Below are 24889 nucleotides of genomic sequence, written 5' to 3'. Positions count from 1 at the left end.
TTACATGAGCCACAGCAATGAAAAAGTGAATAATTTCTGAGACACTTGCACTTTGATCTTCCCATATTTTTCGATTCACTGCAATCAAGGATCATTTATAGCAACCCCATATTGCAAAGAGCTATTACAACAAAAACATCACAATTACTTGGTGATAGAATTTATAAGGGCACTTCACAGAACACATGAATCAATTTACTACAAGTAAGCTGAACACAGACTACCAAGTTTCAGACTAGTCTGAAAGTGTTCACATTGGGGATGTAGCAGAGTAGCAATTTGTAAGTCAGAAGGAAAGAGGAGCAGCTGGATACAGTTTTATATGGAATTTTATTTGTCCTAATTGGGGTAATAAGTTAATTCAGCTATCGGCTGTTTGGATTCTGCTTGAAATTCTAAAAGCCTTACTTTGGGGGACAGAGAGCTAGCAGGGGTTTTGTCTTAAAAGTCATTCCCCAGAAGTATTTTCCCAAGAGGCATTTTCCCTAGCAGGAGTTTTGTCAAGTCAGTCATTTCCCAGAAGTATTTTACCAAACACATTTTCCCAAACAAATTTTCCCTTGCAGAAGTTTTCTCCAGAGTGTCATTCTCCAGAGTATTTTTTCCCCAGTAAAAAGAATTATTTAAGTCATGTATTTTTATTAGTTTTAAAGGTGCAATCTATTTTTGCCTGCCTTAAGACAAGAAACAAACATTTGAGCACAGACTGGTCATGACCTTGGTCCTACCTAATATACCTCTTGCCCCAGGGTTTCTGCAGTGGGTTCCACTAACGCACCACTGACCTTGGTTTGCTAGGAACAGATTTTAGCCACAGTTTCTAAGTTGGGGATGTGCTTATTGTTGAACTCTATTTAGGCTTGGCAGAACAATTTTTATTGTTTAACAATTTTGATATATATCGATGATTATTTTAACCATTTTTTATTTGTATTAATTTAAATGTTTACCCTAGTGCAAAATTATGGGTTTTAAGCTTATTTAATGTTTACAGGTTTGCAGGAATTATGGGGGGACATACAATAGAGGGATCAGACAATAATTAATTACAGTAGATATTAAAACTTTAGAACTATAAAAATACAGTTGTTGACATTGCTTGCCAAAATACACAAAGTCAATGTTGTTAAATCAAACTAAGTTCTCAAGCATCACTGTTCATGTTTTGACTATCTGTAAATGTTGATTGTCAGTGGAAATATTTTTTCATTAGCTTGTGTGAGTAAGTGAAATCAACATTAACTGACATTTTCCAATAACAATCTAATTCTACCAAGCTTAAGTACATGTAGCACCAGTTCCGAGTCACTTATTGCTGATGCCTGTTGTTAGCAAAGGGTGATTCTTCCAGAAGTTCACCAGTGTAGGCAGCTTGTCTCCTATTAGAAGGGAAAGAAACCTCTAAGAGACCTAAACTAGTGTAGAAAAAGTCACAGAGAAAGAAAAGGATTTCTTACTTGAAGATGAAGGGGAAATTTTTTCAGTGTGCCTCTGGAGCCCGATCATAAAGTGTATTCAAGCATTTAGTCTGTCCAATAATCAGTCTTTATAAAGTATTATTTTGGCAGAAAGAATTTTAGGTGATAAGAGCATTGCTATTTCATTTCTAATAGGAAAACAGGACCATTACTGAGAACCAGAGAAAGCTAAGCTTTCTTAGGCATTTGGGCTGCAGCATATTACACAAAATTCAATATCAGCAGTAGGATGCAGTAGTTGCCATAATCTATAATGAAGACAATTACAGTAATCTCATCCTGTGCCTAATCATCTTCCAGTTCACAAATGTCTATTATCCTAATTAGAATATGGAGTCCAATCCTGAAGTTCTTATTCAGGCAAATCTTCCATTAGCTTGATTGGCAATCCTTTGTTCCAGAATAAGGTCTTTAGAATTATAGACTTCATGTTTAATAATCAGGATTTTAGTGCTGTACTGGATTTACTAAAACTGATATTTAGTACACTAGAAGAAACATAAAAATGGATAGAAACAGAAACCAAACAGAGTAGGAAGCATAAGAGTGAAAAAGAAAGAGACTGAAAATTAAACAGCATTTTTTTTAGTCAGACAGGAAGGAATACTGTCCAAAAAAATTGCTGCTAGTAGCATAAAAAGATCGGGGAATCCAATCATCAAATCTTTACCCAGGTGAAATGGCCATTTAATTTTGCTTGAGTAAGGATGGTATTGTGAGACTTCCTTTACCACCCATTCAGAATCAAACACTATCGTAGTAAATAAGTAAATAAAGCCAAACTTTATCGGACTGTTTTTTACCCATCCCTGGAGTGCATATAGATTTATGTGGTCTTTAAGTGCTAATGACTGAATAACTCAAAATAACCTGCCATTTGGAAACATTTGTATTTGTAACTTTTCTGGAAGGAAATTGCGTTCAGATATAGTTGATGTAAGTCTCACTACAAAATGTAAAGGATGAATTTTCTAAAGACAGGCCTAAACTTGAAAAGCTAAGCCAATTTCCTAATCTTAAAGGAAATTCAGATTCCAAATATATTCCAGAGTCAGCTTGTGTGAAGTTTATCCAAACAACTTTTTCTTCTGCATTTTGCAGCATAAGTCCTATATAAATTGAGGTTTGTTGTCCCTTATTCCCACATGCCCACATACTGTACCATTGCTTCCAGGACAGGAGATAACAAGCTTTGCAAAGCTGCTAAGTCCCTCCCTCACACAGGTGGGTTGGCAGGGTTAAGGAGTCAATGAAGCATGGATAGAGGAGCAGGGGAGACTGGGAAGGAGATTCTAAGTAAAACCCCCAATTGGCAATCCCTCTTCTGGAGCACACACAACAATATGCTGCCCCTTGCTTGGACCTAAATGGCATAATGACCATCTAATACACAGTGATACAAAGAATAAAGTTGTGGTAATCTGGGAAACTGAGGAAAGACAATATACATCTATGAAGATGTGATAAATGAAGGGGTGGGGTAGTTCCCTTTTATGGACACCCAGCCAGGCAGTAGCTATAAAATCCCTCTTAGTAGCTGTTCTCTAAATGCTCTACCTGTAAAGGGTTAAAAAGTCTCACTGCTATGCATAGGTAAAAGGAAGTGAGTGACCACCTGGCTAAAAAAGAACCAATGGGAAGGCTAGAACTTTTTTAAAATTAAAACATGATTAGGTTTATTCCTTTTATCTCATTATGGCTTGTGGATTCCTGTGTGCTAACCCCAGGTGCTTTTGTTTTGCTTGTAACCTTTAAGATAGACCTCAAGAAAGCTATTCTTCGTGCATAATCCTTGTAGCTCTTCTTTTAAAATCTAGCTGCAGTCTGAGTTCCCAGATGTATTTTCTTTCTTTCTTTCTTTCTTACAATAAAATTTACCTTTTTTTAGAACAGAATTGGATTTTTCTGTCTTAAGAGGTTTGTGCACATGTTGTTTAATTAGCTGGTGGCAACAGATGATTTTTTTTTCTTTCTTTCTTTCTCAGCTCTTTCTCAGTGTGTGTGTGGGGTGAAAGGGCTTGAGGGTACCCCACATTAAGGAATTCCCAAATACACCTTCCTGGGCTCTCAAATGGGTTCTGCACTTGGGTGGTGGCAGCATCTACCAATCTAAGGTCAGAGAAAAGTTGTAACCTTGGGAGTTTAATATAAGCCTGGAGTGGCCAGTATTAAATTTTAGAATCCTTGTGAGCTCCCACCTGCTGCACTAGAAGTGTCAGAGTAGGGAATCAGCCTTGACAAGGTGGCAGAGCGGTGGGATCATTTTGAACCAGAGGCACAGACCTCAGGATTTTAAAAGGACACATTTTTCCTTTTGGCAGCTTGCGAAGTACGGGAGTTTTCTTTTCTTTTCTGCCTGAAGCCTGGAGTGGCCAGTATTAAATTTTAGAATCCTTGTGGGTATCCACCTTCTGCACTCAAAGTGCCAGAGTGGGGAATTAGCCTTGACAGATAATTGTGTCCCTGAAAGAAAATATACCATGTTACAAAAAGTGAATTAGTTAATACAAAGTGTGAAAGAATATCAGTGTCTGAAATGAACCATGGGAGTTGTCAGCAAACAAACATTTCACTGAAAAGCAAGTAAGATTTTTATTGGAAATAAAAAGCCAGATTTTGCCACCCTTACTCACGGTCAATATTTTGCTAGTTAGACAAGTATTGAAACCAATGGGATTATTTGCAGAGTAAAGGAATTAGAATCAGGTAGGTCAGTTGCTATCAAGTTACAATATAATAAAATTATAAAGTACATTCGTAGATATATGATAGGCCATATTTTATTAAGGGCTATCTGATTCATGTGTTTGGACACCTTTCCTTATGCTGATTTAGATAGATGATCAAGATTAATGGTAAAAATCACTCAGTAAGCATCTTGGGAAAGCAAATAGAAAATGAAATCTGCTAATATTTAAAGCAAAAGGTACTGAAACAATTAAGAGGAAAATATTAAAAAAATAATAGGGTGTGCAATTAAGAATGAACAGCTGCTGTAATTATTTAGATTATTGCCTCCACATAAAAAATAGAAAAATTAATTAAATAATCTAACATAGGATTATAACATATATGTAAAATAGCTAGAAGAGCTATAAGCAATGAATGAAAAATGTGGAAAAGTAGCATTCAGTTACAAAAGTATAGATGTTCCATCAGTGTATTGTATAGTAGTAGTAGCATGTCTTGTACTGATAAAGAAGATAATGTCATTTTTTTTATACGTAGCATGGGCAGGTAATTCATGACAACATATGGTACAGAATCTGTGATTCAATTTAAAATCTAATTTTGTTGCACTCCACGCCTTTCAATATATTACCATTATGTGTAGAAGATGCCTTATGACCAACCAATCAAAGCACAAACTGTTAAAAATGTTAAAAACTACAAATATGCAATGATTGTGAATAAAGTTATATTCCATTAACATACTCTCACTTTGTGCATATGAAAATTATTGTAAGCTGAAGAGAAAGTAGCTTAAAATCCATTAGTTTCCACTAGCAAAGACTACAGGAATAAGAAAAGTTGCAAGAGTATCCCAGTGCCTTATTAACAGAAAAACGAACTCCATCATCCTGTTGCTGCTTTGTCAAAATAAGTAATAAAAAGAGATACAAAATTAATAAATATGCATGGAAATAATAAATGCATGAAGAGATAAAAGCATGTAATGAGCCTGATTCTGACCTCCCGCTGGTTTAAATCGGTAGCCCATAGAGGCTGTAACTGAGATTGGGGCCCCTTTGTGCTACCATAAAGTAAGAGACAGTCCTTGGCATTAGAGTTCAAAATGTAGATAGACAAGTCAGACAAAGCAGTGTTATCCCCAGTTTACAGACAGAGGAACTGAGGAACATAGAGACCACAATCGCACAGGAAGTTTGTGGTGCAGATGGGAATTGAACCTACATATTTTTTTAATCTCAGTCCAGTACCTTAAGAAGCCTATCTTCTCTCTCAGGCAATGCTATGAATAGAATCAGATTGCTTATCAGGGTGAATGTTAGACAATTTTATTACTTTAGTTTTGCTTTTTTTAATTGCTATGCTGGGGTCAAGGACCCTTGAAGTCAGACACAAATTTCTTGAGAAAACAGGCAAAAGCCACATCTTTATAGAATCAGACCTAAACAAATCCCTACAACTATATAGGCCCTAGTAGAGTGAAACAGAAGGATGTGATAGCAACTATTTTACAGTCACTGACTTTCCCAGTTGTAGTACTCAGACAGCACAGAGTATTCTATCTGTACCAAAGCAAATTTGCCTTAACCTCAAGACTGGAGTGGTCTGTTCTGTGCTATTCAGATTTTTATACTGCATACATCACCGTAGTATCTGAACACCTTCCACCAGCAAGTTAAGCACTCTGACTGCATATCTGTCATACATTTTTTGTTTGCATGTGCAGTGGGATGTCTTGCTTTAGTTGTTTGGAGGTTTTTATAAAGATGGTAGTTGTTTATATAAATATACTAATTGCTGTGTGTTTGTTAGAGAAGGTAAGGTAGAAATGTGCCTTGCTCTTGCAGGAGTTTATTCCATAGTTAGACTGACTCGAGAAATTTTTGTCTCCTGCACAGATGTGTTAAAACTTTAGAACTATAAAAATACAGTTGTCGACATCGCTTGCCAAAATACACAACGTCAATGTTGTTAAATCAAACTAAGTTCTCAAGCATCACTTTTTATGTTTTGACTATCTGTAAATGTTGATTATCAGGCATCATCCTGGAGCTTTTGATGATCTTTTAGATCAGTGGTTCTCAAACTTTTTTTTCCGCTGACCACTTGAAAACTGCTGTGAGTCTCAGCAGACCACTTAATGATCTTTCCAAATGTTGTTTGTACTGTTATCTAAGTATTGTAAAGCACTTTGGATAAAAGTGCTATATCAAAATAATAATAATAATTATTATTATTATTATTATAATAATTAACTTTTTTTGTTCTACAAATAAATGCACACAACTCATACTTTAATATCAGTAGTCTTACCTTTCTAATGCAATGGATGTGTCCTCTCTCCTTGCCATGGGGGCCCCCAAGATGGGGCTGGGAAGGACAGGGGTCTCTTCCCCACCCCAGGAGCCACAGACTGGGAAAAAGAGCATCTCTGTCTGGAAGCCGGCTCTGGAGCTAGGGAAAGTCACCTCTTTCCCTGGATGCCGCAGCCCTGGATATCCCAAAGTCCCCCAACCTCTGCTCATCCCACTGCCTCCTCCCACCTATCCCCTATTCCCCCCCAGGGCACCACCTCATCTTACAGGTGCATCTTCTTTAGTGTACAGGTACCTAATTGGTGGAGCCTAGGCGTAGACCTTAGAGGGAACTATCCATAGACCACCTGATGGAGCTTGCCGCACCACTGGTGGTCCACTGATCACAGTTTGAGAACCTCTGTTTTAGATATACTAGTTGCCTACCCTGGAGTGCTTTGAATATAAAGACCAACACCTTGAACTTGATTTGAAATTCTAAGGAATGCCAGTGTAGAGAGCAGAAGAGAGTTTTAATGTGTTTGTGATAGCCTGAGGTGCTGAAGACATGCACTTCAGCTTTCTGTACTAGTTGCAGTTTCCTAAGTGCTGAAGGCTTCACGCCTCTGTAAGCTTCACCCCTGTAAAATCTCCAAATTTTGCATTAAGAAATTGAGTACTTCAGAGACATAAGGTGGATGGTTGATCCATAATCCGGGGTTGACAAACCGGAACATTACCCGTCGTCCCCGTACTTCAACTCCAGTTAGAAGTCTAATCTAACTCACATTGACAAGATGCAACACTCAAAGTTGAAGTTGTTTGAATCAAAAAAATATGAACCAAGAATGTGACCGCATATTGTCTGAAGTGTCCACAACCATACAGTGCACTTGTTAAATTACTTTAAAAGTCCATAAGCACACAAGTCAAAAGCAACTCTTCAAAATACCTTTAACACACAAATACAATGCATTACTGCCATTGTCAAACCAGAACTGGTACTGCACTATATATTTGGAAGATACTACATGTCAGTATGAGGAAAGTGTAGAGAACCTGATAGTCTAACTTATTAAACATCTATTCTGTTCCATTCCATTCATGTTTCTTATATGTATCTTCATAGCTATCCTTTTTTTTAGTTATATAACAATGCATGGTGCTTCACAATAGATAGATTATACCAGGCAAGGATGTGGAAATTTCTCAATTCCATTTCCAGACCAAGACATCTGGCTTTTACTAATCACTCCTGATAACAGAAAGCTCCTGATCCTCTACCAGGCAAATCATCAGATTCCCTTCCCAGCTGTATAAAAACCTCCAGGACACCCACAGTACATCACCTGAATTGACCTAAAACTGCAGAGCTGAATATGAATCAGATGGAGAGTATCTGTGTATACGCCTAGTGTTTGCTCAGTAAGATGTGAAACTTTTACATACATTATAGACCCTGAGGAATGATATTTATTGAATCATATTTAGGCTGCACATTCTGTGGACCATCAATGCTCTTATCTATTAAGAATCTTTTTAATCCCTACATGTGCTTTCCTATTTAATGAACTAATCAACCTCTTTCTTAATTCATATATTCCTCATAATACCATACTAGAGATTGAACATGAAGCTGTAATTCTATTCAAGTGTTCTACTAATAACATTGAATAGCACTGTTATGAAATTATGATTAAGTTTAATAATGAAATATTCAAACTTATATAGTGTAGTGAAAATACAAACTTTCATCAGTTCAAGTCCCTTTAGGTCATGGGGCCTCTTGCTGCTGGTTTTACTTTATTAATATTTTACTTCATAACTTAAATTTTGAAGTTCTGACTAGGAGATTTCATTTTTATTTTCATTATATATGTTTGCCTTTGATGAGAATAAGAGCTATAAAACACATTTTGTGTGGTATACTCATTTTCCTCCACTTCAGAGTACACTGTATCTGTGTTAAGGTTTCAGATATATGTTTCAAACGTTAGCATCCATCCCAGCTAAAAAGTTCTCATATATACTGAGCAAGTGGAAAGATCATTCCCATAAGCTACAGTAACTGGAAGACACCATACAAGGTTTAAGCAGATTTGGCAGGTATTACTGGATCCTCATTTTTAGTTCATTGTGCTCTCTCTATTTGTTGTAGCCACCTGTTGTCTGTATCTTATGTTTAGATTGTATGTTCATGAGGACAGAGCTATCTCTTTGTTATAAGTTCGTACATTGCCCAGCAGAATAAGCTGTGGTCTCCAGATGGTGTTACATTATAAAACATAACTAATGATTTCTTAATCATAAACGTCTAAAGAGAGCAGCCAGACCAGCAGAAAATTCACGATGTACTGGGGCCATGTGATGTTTTTTCAGGGATATCAGTAAATGTTGGAAGTAGAGTGGACTGAGCATTTTCTGCTGAAATTGTTTGTTTTTTGTTTTCTGGAAAATGCCATTTCTGCAAAATTGAGATTTTTCCACATGAAATTCTCAATTTCGTAGGGTTTCTTTCTTTTTGTTCAGTATTCAGGATGGGTAGACACATATCGAAATATTTCAGTTTTCCAAACAGAAATTAAACATTTAACTTCAAGTTAGTTCAATATTAATCTATATCTGGCTAAGCTACCGTGGTGCCTCATAGGAGTTCTGGTTTAGATTTCTCAAGCTCCATTGGACAGACTACATTTGTTTAGTGCTTCCTGACTGGTCTACCATCTCCCGTGTCTTTGTTTCAGTGGTAACATTTCAATATTTCACATCAGAACCCAAACCATTAACATGCTGGCTGAAATAACTCATTGGAAAATTACATTATTTTTAGGTATTTAAGATAAAATTCTGGCCCTACTGAAATCAATGGAAGTTATGCCATGCACTTCAGTGGAGCCAGGACTTTATCCTATGTACACATATTTATCTTGCAGACACAAGCAAGGATAGCTAGCATATACAGCACAGAAAGCCAGTGAAAAATCATGGTACCTCAGAAATTGGCAGCTCTCTCTAAAAACAAACAAACAAAAATCTGACCATTTGAACTCCAGTCACACTGTGCTTGATATGAGAAAAAACAACAACAACAACAAAAACCCTAAACACTTCAATATGTACTTACAGTACAGAAAAATAGTAAAAGGATAAAAAAAGAAAAAATGATATGTCTGAATAAAATAAATAAACACTTCTACCTACAACACTGGAACTCATCTTATTTTTTTGCTTGAGGGAACTGAACACACTATAACATAATGTAATCTTTAAAAGCATAATGATATAGAAGCATCTGTGAATATAGTCCATAAGAACTGACATTGACAAATTACATAATAGTTAATGGAATATAAATAGGTTTGGATACCTTCAATTCCAGCTACCTTTAAATCCTTAAAAATCAGACACTTCCAATAATTTAGTGACATTATTCCAGAAAAGTTGATTTTGTTCAGCGAAAAGTCATGGCATTGTACTGCATTATAATTAGAAGAAACTGACAAGTCATAATAAATCTTATTTCATGTGATAGACTCAAGCAAATTTTTCACTTTACAGGGTTTTCAGGAGACATAAAATAGTTTTTCTGCAAATAAGAAACCACCTATAGTTTCACTTCTTTCAAGTAAAGAACTTAAATAATTGTTCACCCAGCAAATAAAGAGGAAATGTAAATTTGTATTTAGGAGAACTTTGTTAGTGTACTCTTCTGCCATGTAGAGATGGCAGCAACAAGGTCAAGTTCAATATCTAGGGGTTCCTTCCTTTTCAACAATACAACACAGAATTGCCTCAACCCCGCCACTCAGGAACCTCGAAAAATTATGCACCACTCTTTGGCACCTCTAGAGGCAATACTTCCCTTCTTGCAAGCATAGAGTCTCAGTGTAGAAAGAAACATTTTAATGAAAGGAGGGAAGACATGGAGTATTAATTAGAGAAAATCCTTATAGCAAGATTCATAAATATAAAACAGCGAGCAGAACCCCAAGCCAGAGTACATTGGGCAGTGTTGTTTGACTCAGATTCATGAATTTTATTCCAAAAGTTCCTTTAACATCCCCTCTCTTCTCCCTCACAATATCCCATTCACAGTGGTTGTTCTTGGTCAGTGAAGACCCAGAGTTCAGAGGTGCATCTGTGTGAGTGTGGGAGAAGGCACCTTGTTTGCTCTGCCATCCGAGCACTTGCTATGGCATTGCTGCCCTGCCAGTCAGCCATTGCTCCACTCCACCTTGCCAGCTGCTCGCCATTCCACTCCACTGGCTGCCCCACCATACATTCACTATTCCACGCCGCTGGCCACCTCACTAGCCTCTCTACTGCATATTGTCACCTTCTGCTGCCACCTGCTTCTCTACAGTGACCTCGGCGGGTTAGTCCCTTGATATTTCTCATAGCAATTAGTGATTGTCAGCTTTCAGTAATTGTCCATTCTTAGGTCTTGTCTATACTACACAGTTTGGTCTGCAAAAGGCAGCTTTTGCCAACAAAACAGTGGAAGTGTACACAGTACAAAGATACTTTTGCTGACAAAATAAAACTACTTCAATGAGAGGCATAAAGCTTTTTTCAGTAAAGTTAAAGAGATAACATGTCCACGTAGGCACTGTTATTCATTATGTCAGTATAATGATGGACAGCAGGTATAATAGGCCAGGGGAGGCTAAGCCTCCCCTGGCGCAGACACCACTGACTTGCTGCAGGATGCCTGAGCTGTGGTGGCCACACCTTTCCTCTGCATCTCCCTGCTCCTTGTTCCTCTCCCTGCTCCGCCCCTTCCCCAAGGACCCTGCCAGGGCCTAGCGTATTCTTCCTCTCCTCTCCTTCACTTCACCTATCTCTCTCTGGAGGTCCCCACTACCTGCCATATCACTCCTCTTCTCCACCCCCAACTGCTCTCCGAGTCCCATCTCACCGCCATATCCCCTGCAAGATACCCTCCTCTGGCCTGCTATATCCCTCCTCAGTTCTCGAACCCCTTGAGCAAGCCCAGTGAAAATGAGTGAGTGAGTAAATGTGGGGAAAGTGAGCGACAGAGGAATGGGGGATGGGATGAGTGGGGGCAGGGCCTCAGAGAAGGGGCAGGGCCTCAGATGAGGGAGGGGAAGAGGGTGGGGCAAGGGTGTTCGGTTTCCTGTGAGTAGAAAATTGGCAATGCGTGAAGGGGTGAGGTAAGGTCAGGGCCTCATTGGGAAGGGCAGAGCTGGGGACTAGTGTCCCCAAAGAGGGGTTTCACCTGCTGCCTTTGGATATAACTGGCCTCTCCTAATATCCCACAATGTTTGCCATGACTGCTAAGTTCATTGTTCTGAACTTGGCATCACCGTATCTAGCTACATAGGCATGCACTATTCCCCTTTTTAACTTCAAATGTGACATGGATATAATTCTTATTGAAGACTAATGCCTTTAATATTTATAAAGAAATTGCTTTGAAATAGCAAAATTACCGCTATTTGTAAAGTGTCACATTTTCCTTAAAATGTTGACAGCCTACAAACCACAGAATATGCAAGTCTACAAATAACAAGTTTGTAGTCATATAGATGGCTCTGTTGGCTACACACATTTGATGGGATTTTCAAAAATTTTCCTGTCTCTCCTTCCATGTGGTTCAATGATAGTTCAACTTCAATGGGAACAGAATCAGGGCAACAATGAGCAATTTCAAAAACCCTTTTCATGAGGGTTACTGTTATGAGTAAGGGTTCACGGGACAAGGTCCACTATTGCTTTTGTTTCTTTGTGAATATTAAAATGTTGAACCTCCAGCATTAACTTTAATGGGAGCTGCTGAGTAGTCAGCACTTTTGGATATCCAGCCACAAGTTTATGTACCTAAATATGGATTTAAGAGCCAAAAGTAGTCATTGATTTTTAAAACACTTGGGTCTAGCACTGAAATGCAGGTATGATTATTTCCTACTTTGTAACTTTGTATTGCTTTTTGCACAGAATAGATTAGATCAGATCATTACTTCATCATAAGAAATGTAATGTAAACAGGTGCATTATTAGTATAGATGGCTCTACTGGATCACACCCAGGGGATTCAACCAGAGATCATTATGGCTCTTTAATGATGAGATACTCATAAAATCTGAAAAAAAAACCCCAACCCTGAATTAATTGCATACAGTGCTCAAGTAATCAGGCTAAATGCAGGAGATTAGAGATGTGGTATAAAGCTTTGCAAACTGGGGCCAGGATGAAAGGCTACAGCACATACCTCCTCCCATAGCCACTATTTCAATCTAAGGACAAGGGTGGAAATTATTGCCCTCTGAATGGTGATCTGAGCAAAATGGTCCAAACTGGCATGTAAGAACAATTCCACTTTCATGTTCCCTGATTTTCAGACTCTAACCCAATAAATACAGCAATTAACTTGATGTATTGCTGTCAAGATTGGAATTGGTGGATGAAAATGTGTAAGAGACAGGAAGAAATAAAGAGAAAGAGAAAGAAGGAGAACGCTTGAATGGAGCGAGATAAGAAAATCTGCTAACATTGGTGCTGGACAATAATAAGGTTATTTTGGGCCATATATGAAAAAAAATCCATCAGATATTTTAAAAATAATGAAATATAATGTGTTCAAATTTAAAAGAGAAGTGGTCTTTACCCAGAACAGATTGCTATCTTTTGGGGAAATAGCCATCCAGGGAAGTGGACACATAACAGAATGGCACACTTCTTTAAAAATATCATGAGTTTGCTGATAGCCAGCATACAGATGAAAAATAAATATGGCACAACTTTGGTATGAATCTACAGATAATCCATTTCCACATTCTTCTGAAAGCCAGAGTATCTTTTAATAGACATTCAACCAGATTGCCATGTGATTTGCACTGAAATACTGACAAAGAGGAACAGTGCTCATTTAAAAATAATAATAAAAAAATACTCAAGCATTTAGTGAATTAGGCAGAAAATGATTAACTTGTCTTTCCAGAGTGTGTGCATGGGGTTGATTCCTTACCATAGCACATTTTCTGCTATTATGAAAAGACATGTATCATTGATAACATTCATGAAAAATTCCCATCTTGTGTTGTCAGGTTGACTATTGAAATGGCAAACATTTTTTGACAGAGATGGTCTGACCTGATTAAAATTGTTTTGCAGGTTTTGCTACTAAATTGATAATTTTGATTTCTAGCAATTCATCATTGTAGAATCATATACTGAACATGTTTTCTCAATGTAGTTTGTCCCATCAAGGACCCCATTGCATTTTATTGATTCCTTCAAGGTAGGGACAAAATTGAAATTGGAGGTTTTTCAGAAAATCCACTTAAATGTTTCTCACTTTGCAGCTCTCAATGTCATATGATATGTTATCTAACATCTAAAAAGTCATCTTCATTAGTCTGATTTATTTAAACCCAATTTAGGTAGATAGCTAAACAGATAGACACAATTTAGGTTAGAAAGCAATTGAGAAAAGGTGCAAAATGCTTGGTATGTCACAGAACTGGAGAAGCTCCTGGATTTCCAAATTAAGGAAACCTGTTTTGCTTTTCTTTGCTTCAGAGAAATACTCTCTTTATGTCTTTATGCTTGCTCCAATCTTGCAAAAAATTTTGGATGGTTTCTTTTTAATGAAAAATAAAGTATTAAACTAAATGTGTTCTTTATGAGCAATAACTGACACAGGAACTCCATATGGATAGGGATTTCAAAATTACTTGTTACCATATGGATCATCTCAAATAGCCTAAATGGTTTTGGTAGCACTAGTTTTTAAATGGTTAAGTCCTAAGTTTCTTGACTGATGACTGGGGGAAATAAAACATTGTGAAATGGACTTAAAGTACTTAAGAAGCTTGCTAAAACGCATTAAGTAGGGAGAATCACTCCATAAAAGGACACAGTCCATTTGGCAAAATCATCATGACAATCCTAGGAGCATGTGCTCAGATCATCTATGAAATTTCTACTGATCTTGATTTCTAATGTGTATGTAATGAGCCCATAAAATAGTTGGAATGTTAGCCTCATCTCCACCCACTCTCCTATAGGATGAGCGGGATGGTTCATTGGTGCCTATTTGCAATGAAGACAAAGAGAAGGGTAAAATAAGGCTCTCATACACAGTTTAGATGGATCCACAGGCAGAGAGAGACACCAACATGAATGTAAGAAAGATTTCATGGATCACCTTCACTGGTTATATTTGATAATATAATAAATGCCAATTCTAACCTGCAGCTAGTGTGGGCTAATGTATATTGGAGTGTGTTTAAGATCAACACTTAATATCTTGCTTGGCCAGTCTACTTGCACACTTTTTCCAGGAAGCAAATTAGTAAGTTGAAAGCATTCTATTTCTCAGGGCCTGTTCACTTTCTGAAGCAGAAAAGTAACTCCTCGCAACAACCCTCTGCTATATCCAGTGCAGTGAGACAGCCATAATTTCCTCTCCAATTAACTGGACACCATGATTTGATAACCACTATGCATCCTCCTCTGGCAACATATATTTTTCTAAATGCTTGTTCGAGGTTTGTTCTGCTGCATGTAATTTGGAAATGTGGACAGAAGACGTTTTTTGGTATTAGAATGTATAAACTATTTAGAATAGAAATAACCATTGAGCTGCATATACACTATTCATTATATTGTATATTGGTTGTTTGTACATTCCATAATTGTAGAATTGTTGCAATGCAAATAGTGAATACATGTTCATTTAACTATAGCCATAGCAGTATATGCTGTTAATGCACACATAATGCATACTAAGAATGCTATAAAAAAACATGTAAAACACACCAGAATATTTATTACCATGAAAGATCAAAGGATCATCAAACTTGAGAAGTAAGGTGTTTAAATATTCTATTCTTTTTATACTACTCTTAGACAAAAATGAATGAAAAAATCATTATAGTGGCATTATTGGTTTTGCTAACGACAAAAAAAAAAGGCCAGGAAATTCAGAGCTAAAACTGATCATTCATATTTCACACTATTATGGTAAGACAATGGAAAGAACTCAAAAGTGTTTGATCTTATAACTTTGTTACCATAGCTGGATGAGCTAAGGTTTGACTCCTATACCCAAAGAAAATGTTCATTGCTTTTATTGATAAATCCAACCCTTAGTCCTATTGTGTTTTGTTTTTGCAACATGTACTGAAAACAGCAATGAAGAAAAATGTTCCATACATAGAAAGCACTTTTATTGTCTAAAGAGTAGTGGCCAGAGGACAGTGGGTTATTAATATTAATACTACTTGCTAGGAAACATTTTTTCATTCTAGTTGAGGAATGTGTCAAACTTTCCAGTCTCAGAAGTGCCATCTGATTATGATGGATCCGTAGCTCAAACCTCTTAGAAATTGACATCCACATATAAGGGACATATAGTTCCTACTTATTGACACATTTTTCATAACTGGAACAACAGCTTGAAAACAGATAATATCTCAGGTGTCTATGGCAAAAAGACAATCACATCTAGGGAAACACTTTTCATTTTCAAAGATCATTAACAATTGAAAATAGATGGAAATGTATAGAATTTCTTCTCTGAAACACAATATCTGACTTGTTTATACTTCAAGAAAATATTCAAATGAATGCATCTCCTTATTTTCATTATAAACTGAGTTCAAAGGCACTTCAGAAAAAATGTATTACCAAAATTACCTAGGGAATTGTCAGAGAACAATTAAATGGGAAGTTTTCATTTTTTAAAGCCATAGATTTGTGGGAATACATACACATGTATAAAAGATCAAGAAGATGGAGTTAAACATTTTAACACAGTTAATTTTATTTGGCATAAAATATTTACTATTGCTTTCAGGAAGAAGGAAATGTATTGCATTTGGACAGCGTAGAGTAAAATAGCATATGTTTTTTGTAAAATATAGAATAAGATTGCATGAATGAGACAATACCTTCTAAAACTCTTATCTCCTCCCATTTGGTAGTGCAGATGCTTAAATTATGAGTGCATAATTGAAAGAAGCTGTCAAATAATATGGAATTGAACAAAGAAGATTGTAATTATCCTCTACACTCTGAAGATTATTTATCTTCTTTAGGAAACAGAAATTTAAGAGAAGGTATAAGATATCACAAGTAGGGATTAGCCCAAATTGAATAGTCTATGGGCCTAAGGGTTCAGGATTTTGATTGGACTCATTATAATGATAGGAAACGTTTGCATAATTCAGATCCAGATTCAGATGTAAAAGTTTGGGAATATTTGGGATTTTGTTTTGATCCATTGCTAATTCCAATAAGACATGGCAATATACAATTATTTATCCTTTAAAACAAAAGGACTTTAAAAAGAAAATCTTAGGTTGGCTAGAAAAGAAAATGGAGCCCTTGGTCCTGACTCAGCAAGTTACCTAAGCAAGTGCTTAATTTTAAGCACATAAGCATTCTCACTAAAGCCATTTAGGGATACTCACATGCTTAAAATTAGGTACATTCTTAAGTGTCTTTTTGAATTTGGGCCTAGAGTAAGGGACATAGTTTCTTGACCAATGTCAACATTTTTAAACTTGAGTGCCTGAAGATAGATATCTAAACCCATATTTTGGTAATGATGAAAAGGGGACCAATGCTGAGTACCTGCATTTTTGCTTGATTTCCATTTTGTATTGGGATGCCTAATTTTAGGCACCCACACTGGAAAACTTTAGTCTAGAAATCTCAATTGCAGTTGTGCAAGCCCATGTACTGAAACTGATGTCCCACTGTCTAATATTAAAAAAAAAAGGTTACTAGGCTTTCCTGTGCTTGAAACCTAGATAACCCCCAGCTTACCTATATGAAAATCTGTATTCTGATCGTTATGATAAGTTTAATTTTCATGGATGAAGGCATTACATTGTGAAAATAAGTATGGACGTGTGAGGATTTCACAGGTCTAAGGGACCTACTTCCTTTGATTCTGGGCTCTGGTGCAAACCATAGTGTAATTATCTTTCAACTTTGGCTCATCTCCAACAACAGGAAATTCTGTTATGTTTAGATTCCCCAGTGGCTTTGGATTTATTTCTGGATTGGTTTACAAGAAAATATTCAAATTTGTGGGACCATTTCAACAAACTTTTTTTTAATGTCTTCGTATGTGAAAACAATTAGAATGCTTCAGGCATAACAGCATATTTATTTTATGTTTATCCAATATCTGTTTGCAATATCAAGTACTTTTTCACATTTCAAGTACTTTGAACTTGGGACCATGGGAGCTAACATACCAGATCAGATCAGTGGTCCATCTAGTCCAGTATCCCGTCTCTGAGAGTAGTCAAAACCATGTTTTATAGATGAAATGTAAGAAACCTCATAGTAGACAACAACCTGCCCATAGGGGAGGGTTCTTCCTATGCTTCAACAGTCAGAAGCTGGCATATATTTTGAAAGGAAAGGATTTTTATTCTGTATATTTATTTTAAATCCCATCTAATGTAATTCTGGATGTTCATATTGTCCTTATAATAACCTAGTCTTTATTAAACCTGATAAGGTCTGGGCCTCAATGATTTCTAGTGGCAAGGGTTTCCACAGCAAAATAATGTATTGTTTATTCATTTTATATTTCCTGTCTTTCCTTTTCATTTCTTGTCTCCTATTCATTTATTATGAGAAGAAGTAAATTGGAGCAGGTGAACTACTTTCTTTATATTCTTCATTATTTTCATTATTCTCTGGCCAATCTCCTTTATTTGCCATCTTTCTAAACTAACCAGCCTTACTCTTTTTCAATCACTTCCATACAGAAGTTTTTATTCACCTCTAATTATTCTTATTGCATCTCTACAACCATTCTCTTTCTGTCATATCCTCTTTGAGAAATACTGAAGACAGTATTTCATTTGAGGACAGATATCTGATTTATATAACGGTATTGTAATATTCTGAGTATTTTCCAGAGTTTGTATGCATTTAACATTAATTTCCAACCAGTTTGTTATGCATCTAACATTGCATTGTTTTTAGACTTCCACTGCACATGGGACAGAAGTGTTTATTGAGCTATCTGCAATGACAGTCTAGAATTTGTCTTGAAATAATAGAGACACTTACAACTGAGTTTAAATAATAACTGATGCAAACCAACAAAAGTTAGGGCATTCAAAGTAAGACTCCCATTCCATCCTTAACTCATCCAAATTTGTCTTTTAACCTTTTTATGACCATTCCATACATTAAGGATGTTAGTCATTTAAATGTTTTTTGGGAGTATTAATAATTTATTATCATTGTTATTATTTTATTTGTTTGGGTTAATTTACACACATCTGCTCATTATATTATGTAATATCTGCTTAATCCCTGGTCTGAAATATATTTAATAATATTAATATTAGGGGAACTCCCTTTCCCTGCTTTTCATGTCTCTGTCTCTCTCCATATGTATATATGAATGTTATTCTAACAACAAGAACTGTTTCCTCAAGATCTCCTTACCCTAGTCTTATTTTTAAGTTATATTTTGTTAGAACCACTAGCATTTTTTACATCATACATATGGAGAAATGGAATTAACAATCATTTTGGGGAACATGGCAATTCATGTTTACCCACTGCATATGAAAGTAAAGCTCTTTGCTCTCTATAAGCAAATGTTCATGGAGAGAGACAACATTCACAATTTTACATTGTAAGTGGTAGTGTGAAGTAGCAACAATTTATACTTCTGCGGGCCATCATATAGAGAACATTCTTTGTTTTGCACAAGAGTTAAAAATCGGGATGTCTGATATTCAGACTGAGTGAATGTCATCAAGGGCTTTTAAAAATATATTACATTAAATTTACAATAAAATGTGTATCAAAGTACTATTTGGGACCTAGATTACAGTTGATGCAAGGAAAGAAATTCAGAGTGACATGCATCCGGCAAAGTGGGTATTCACCAAAGAAAGCTCATGCTCCTATCTGTTTGTTAGTCTATAAGGTGCCACAGAACTCTTTGGCACTTTTAGAGTGAAGGCTGACATTCAGTTCTTGTACGGTATTACATTTTATGTTCTAGTAAAATAACCCATTGGGCCTAGTCACAAAGGGCCAGATTTTTAATAGCATTTAGGCACTCCGTGGTATTTTCAAATGCTTCTTGGTGCAATTTGGGAGTTAGGGAGCCTAGGTGCTTTTGAAAAATCCCATGAATTGCCTATCTGCACCTTTAGGAGCCTAAATATTTTTAAATGTCTGCCCCAAATCACTCCAAGTGAGGATCGCTATTTGTCTGGCTCCTCTGTATCATGGGGTTGGCCTAATGAGGCAAAGATGAGCAAGTGGTGTTCGCTTCTCCTCTGATTCAGATCCAAGCAGTTGCAGACAGATTGTCTTCCCCAAAGACCACTTGCCACCTTTAATAACTTTACAATGGGCACATTTTCTAGGTCAAATCTCCTCCCATATTTTCCTGACAGTTGTAATTTTTTGTGCCTGAATTCTACTCATACCTTCCACTGAAAATTATTTACAGGTGCAAATCCCACCTGCATCCTATTCAGATGGGTTTAGGAGAGCATGAACTGGCACATTACCATGCTTTCTCCCTACATTTTATGCTTAAAACATGCCCGAAACAGGTGAAGCTTTGTAAGAAGACTCAAAGCTAACAGCATTCTTCACAAATGATACGCATGTGTTAAAAACCCTTTTGCCATTGTCAGTTCTAGTAGATAATGTGGAAAAGATTCAAAATGTCATGAATAGTTTTGTAAAGAACATATTTATATAGCTATCCAATCCTAACAAGTCACACCCTCTTAGTTACTGTCACACAGACTCACAGTTGATTGCTGGAAGGCCTTGTAGATCCATGTGGTATTAAAATGGTAGATCTATTGCAATACCAACTCCATAATACATTTCTTATTGTAATTAAAAATGGTGTTATAAAACACCTGGTAGTCCAGTGTCTTAGGGGAAGAGAAAAAAAGTATGACTGCTTTGAAAAATCCCCAAGGAAATTCTGTTATCAGAAACTGAGTTTTTTGTTTTTGTTTGTTTTTTACATTCTAAACACCTGTTTAGATTTTATGAAGCAGAGCCATTATTTTAACATACAAAGTCTAGAAATGAAGAACAGGGTTTTTTTTTTAAACAAATATAGTCATTGAAAAATTAACTAATATTCATGATTTATAGCATGTCATTACCTTGTTATTATTTATCATTATCTGTGTGGTAGAAAAGAATTGCATATTGCTTTTTTGTTGGCATTCTAGGAAGACTTTTTTCCTACAGAATTAAGTTAAAGTTTTTTTTTTATCTGAAGCTGGAAATCTCATGATGTTCCGTGCAACACACAAACATACACAAGTGCAAGCTGCTCAAATATCATACAATTTTGAAATAACTTGGGTTGCCCCTAAGTGCATAAAACTTAATACAGAATAAGTCTTTCAGACTGGTTTCAATTGATTGCTTTTGAGCAGAAGAAAATGAGAAATCATTATGTGCACTTGTTGAAGCCTTCTTTTAAGCAGCAATTCAGTTTAATTCATGTCACCTTACTCATGACAGTAATAAACAAATAAAGAAACCGAGGATGGATTCCTAGGGATAATTAAGCAGTGCTGATCTTAGTACAGTTGTCTTTTCAATGAAACACTGATTGCATTGTTCATAACAAAACTACTTCTGCATGACAGAACTAATTAGTGACCATCTGAACTTACTTAGCCAAATGAAAAAAGCAATTAAAAATGCCGTCATCACTGGATCTGCCATTGAACATCTGGTTATATTGATAAGCAATAGAGTAAGTTAAAGCTTCTTTGGAACACAATAGAACTTAATCTGCTTGCTAAGCAGTAGTTAGGAAGCAATAAGAGAATATGAGATTACTGTTGAGAAACTGTTATTATGATGCAAACAACTTTCAAAATGCCATTTGAAAAAAATTCCCCCTGAATAGGTATTTAAATAAGGATTGGAGGAGGTGGAGGTGAATCTGATTTTTCCATAAATGAAACACAGTAAAGTCAATAGAAAAATCACTGATTAGTTGTGTTTCAAAGACATTTACACCAGATCATACTTTAGATAATGTATTTTGCTTTACACCTTGTAGAAAGGATGGCTATCAGATTAGGCTTGAGAAGACTGAGAAATCCATTGGAATGGATTTTTGAACACAAACATTTTCCTTGTATTATCTTGCAAAAAATATCAGAGAGCATAATAAGTGTTCAATCTTTTTATCATTCAAGAAAGGATTGAAAAAGCAATAAAATGACAGGTAAATATGGATGGAGTCCTCAAGTTATTCCAGCAGTTTTTATAGATGTTATCTATACTCTTTTGTTTCTGTACTAGACTGTTCAAAACAGGCAAAGAATCATTCAAGACTTTTATAACAACACAGGTAGAGAATGTAATCTTTAGTTCATTGCCTGTGGTTTGAAATCTTGTTGACAGAAGATGAGAGGAAAATAAATTAATGCATTATATAATTGGTAAGGAAGATAATATCAGTGCTCACATATTATGTAGTATAATAATTTTCCATAGGCAGGCATTTATATATGTTTATTTTGTTTTTTAACCTTTTTACAAGTGATAGATGTCTTTTTGGCCATGTCAGGCAAATACAAAAGGAAGGATGCCTGGTGCAATAACTTGCAAAATATACAAAGGAGAAAAACAACTCCTAGATAGTTGTCAGTCTCTGGCTTCTGCAATCTTAGGCAGCTTTTGTGTGTGCCAGTAATGTTGATCCAAAAACTGAAAAATGACTCCTCCTATTTGTTCCAAGTGCATTCTGAATTAATGTGAATTCAGTTTGCTTCCATGAAATTGTACTTTGATTCATGCCAAGACATCCATACAAAATCTCTTTTGTAAGTCCTTGAAAAATTGTATTTAATACTCAAGCTATATTGAACTACATCTGATCACAGTACGTTAGGCTGCTTCTTTTGCTGATAGGGCCTTGATTCAGGAAAGAACTTAAATGTATACTTAAGTCCATCCCTAATCAGGACAGCATTTAAGCACATGCTGAATATTAAGTACATGCTGTTTTAAGAGCTATCCTGAAAAGAGATCTTTTCATGAACTCATAGATTCCAAGGGCAGAAAGGACCTTTGTGATCCTTTAGTCTAGGGCTCCTCTATAATACAGACCACAGAACTTCCCCAGAGTAATTCCTAGAGCAGATCTTTTACAAAAAAATCTAACCTAAAAGTTGTCAGTAGGGCTGTCAAGCGATTAAAAAAATTAATTGTGATTAATTGCATGATTAAAAAAATTAATCACATACATAATAATAGAATACAATTTATTTAAATATTTTGGATGTTTTCTACATTTTCAGATAGATTTATTTCAATTACAACACAGAGTACAAAGTCTACAGTGCTCATTTTATATTTATTACAAATATTTATGCTGTAAAAACAAAAAGAGTATTTTTCTATTCACCTAATACAAGTACTGTAGTGAAATCTCTTTATCATGAAAGTTGAATTTACAAATGTAGAATTATGTGCAAAAAAACTGCATTATAAATAAAAATGTAAAATTTTAGAGCCTGCATGTCCACTCAGTCCTATTTCTTGTTCAGACAATCGCTCAGACAAACAAGTTTGTTTACATATGCAGAACATATTGCTGCCTGCTTTTTGTTTACAGTGTTGCTTAAACTGAAGCAAGGGCAGTTTAGGTTAGACTTTAGGAAAAACTTCCTAACTGTCAAGGTGGTTAAGCACTGGAATAAGAGAAGTTGTGGAATCTCCATCATTGGAGGTTCTTAAGAGCAGGTTAGATAAACACCTCCCAGGAATGGGCTAGATAATACTGTACTTGGTCCTCCATGAGTGCAGGGGATTGGACTAGATGATCTCTTGAGATCTCTTCCAGTTCTATGATTCTATTATTCTAAGGTCACCTGAAAGTGAACAGGCATTCTCATGGCATTGTTGTAACTGGCGTTGCAAGATATTTACGTGCCAGATGCACTAAAGATTCATATGTTCCTTCACGCTTCAACCGCCATTCCTGGATACATGCATCTAAGCTGATGATGGGTTCTGCTCGATAACAATCCAAGCAGTGTGGATCGACACATGTTCATTTTCATTATTTGAGTCAGATGCCAGAATCAGAAGGTTGATTTTCTTTTTGGTGGTTAGGGTTCTGTAGTTTCTGCATTGAAGTGTTGCTCTTTTACAACTTCTGAAAGCATGCTCCACACATCGTCCCTCTTAAATTTTGGAAGGCACTTCAGATTCTTAAAATTTGGCTCAAGTGCTGTAGTTACCTTTAGAAATCTCACATTGGTAACTTCTTTGCGTTTTGTCAAATCTGCAGTGAAAGTGTTCTTAAAATGAACAAGATGCTGGGTCATCATCTGAGACTGCTAGAACATGAAATATGACAGAATATGTGTAAAACAGAGCATGGGACATACAATTCTCCCCCAAAGAGTTAGGTCACAAATTTAATTAACACATTATTTTCTTAACAAGAGTCATCAGCATGGAAGCATGTCCTCTGGAATGGTGGCAGAGGCAGGAAGGGGCATAGGAGTTTAACATATCTGGCATGTAAATATCTTGCACTGCTGGCTACAAAAGTGCAATGCAAATGCCTGTTCTCATTTTCTAGTCAGACTATAAATATGACAAGGGCAGCATTATCTCCTTTAAATGTAAACAAACTTGTTTGACTTAGTGATTGGCTGAATAAGTAATAAGACCAAGTGGACTTATAGGCTCTGAAGTTTTACATTGTTTTGGTTATGAGAGCTATTATGTAACAAAAAAAATTCTACATTTGTAAATTGCACTTTCACGACAAAGAGATTGCACTACAGTACTTGTATGAGGTGAATTGAAAAATACTATTTCTTTTATCATTTTTACAGTGCAAATATTTGTAATAAAAATGCACACTTTTATTTACAATTACAACATCAATTATAATATATATGAAAATGTAGAAAAATATCAAAATATTTAATAATTTTTATTGGTATTCTATCGTTTAATAGTGCAATTAAAATCAAATTAATCACGATTATTTGAATCACAATTAATTTTTTTGAGTTTATCATATGAGTTAACTGTGATTAATCAACAGATCTAATTGTCAGTGATGGAGAATTCATCTCAACCATTGGCAAATTGTTCCAATGGCTATTTACTCTCACTGTTTCAAATTTATGCCTTATTTTCAGTATAAATTTGTCTAGCTCGGGAATTAGAAGCTTGATTCAAAGGAAGAAAAAAAATCAAGTGTACAAATAGAAAATAGCTGGTCAGGCAGCCATACTACAGAAAAGGCTTTGGGAATTATTGTGGATCACAAATTGAATACAAGTCAACAGTGTGATTTTGTTGTTAATAAAACAAATGTCATTCTGGGATATATTCTCAGGAGTGTCATGTGTAAGACATGGGAGTTAACTGTTCCACTTAGCACTGGTG

This window comes from Chelonoidis abingdonii, chromosome 5, assembly GCF_003597395.2.
Source record: "Chelonoidis abingdonii isolate Lonesome George chromosome 5, CheloAbing_2.0, whole genome shotgun sequence".
Classification (NCBI taxonomy): Eukaryota; Metazoa; Chordata; order Testudines; family Testudinidae; genus Chelonoidis; species Chelonoidis abingdonii.
The sequence above is the reverse complement of the archived record's forward strand: the minus strand, read 5'-3'. Positions refer to the sequence as shown.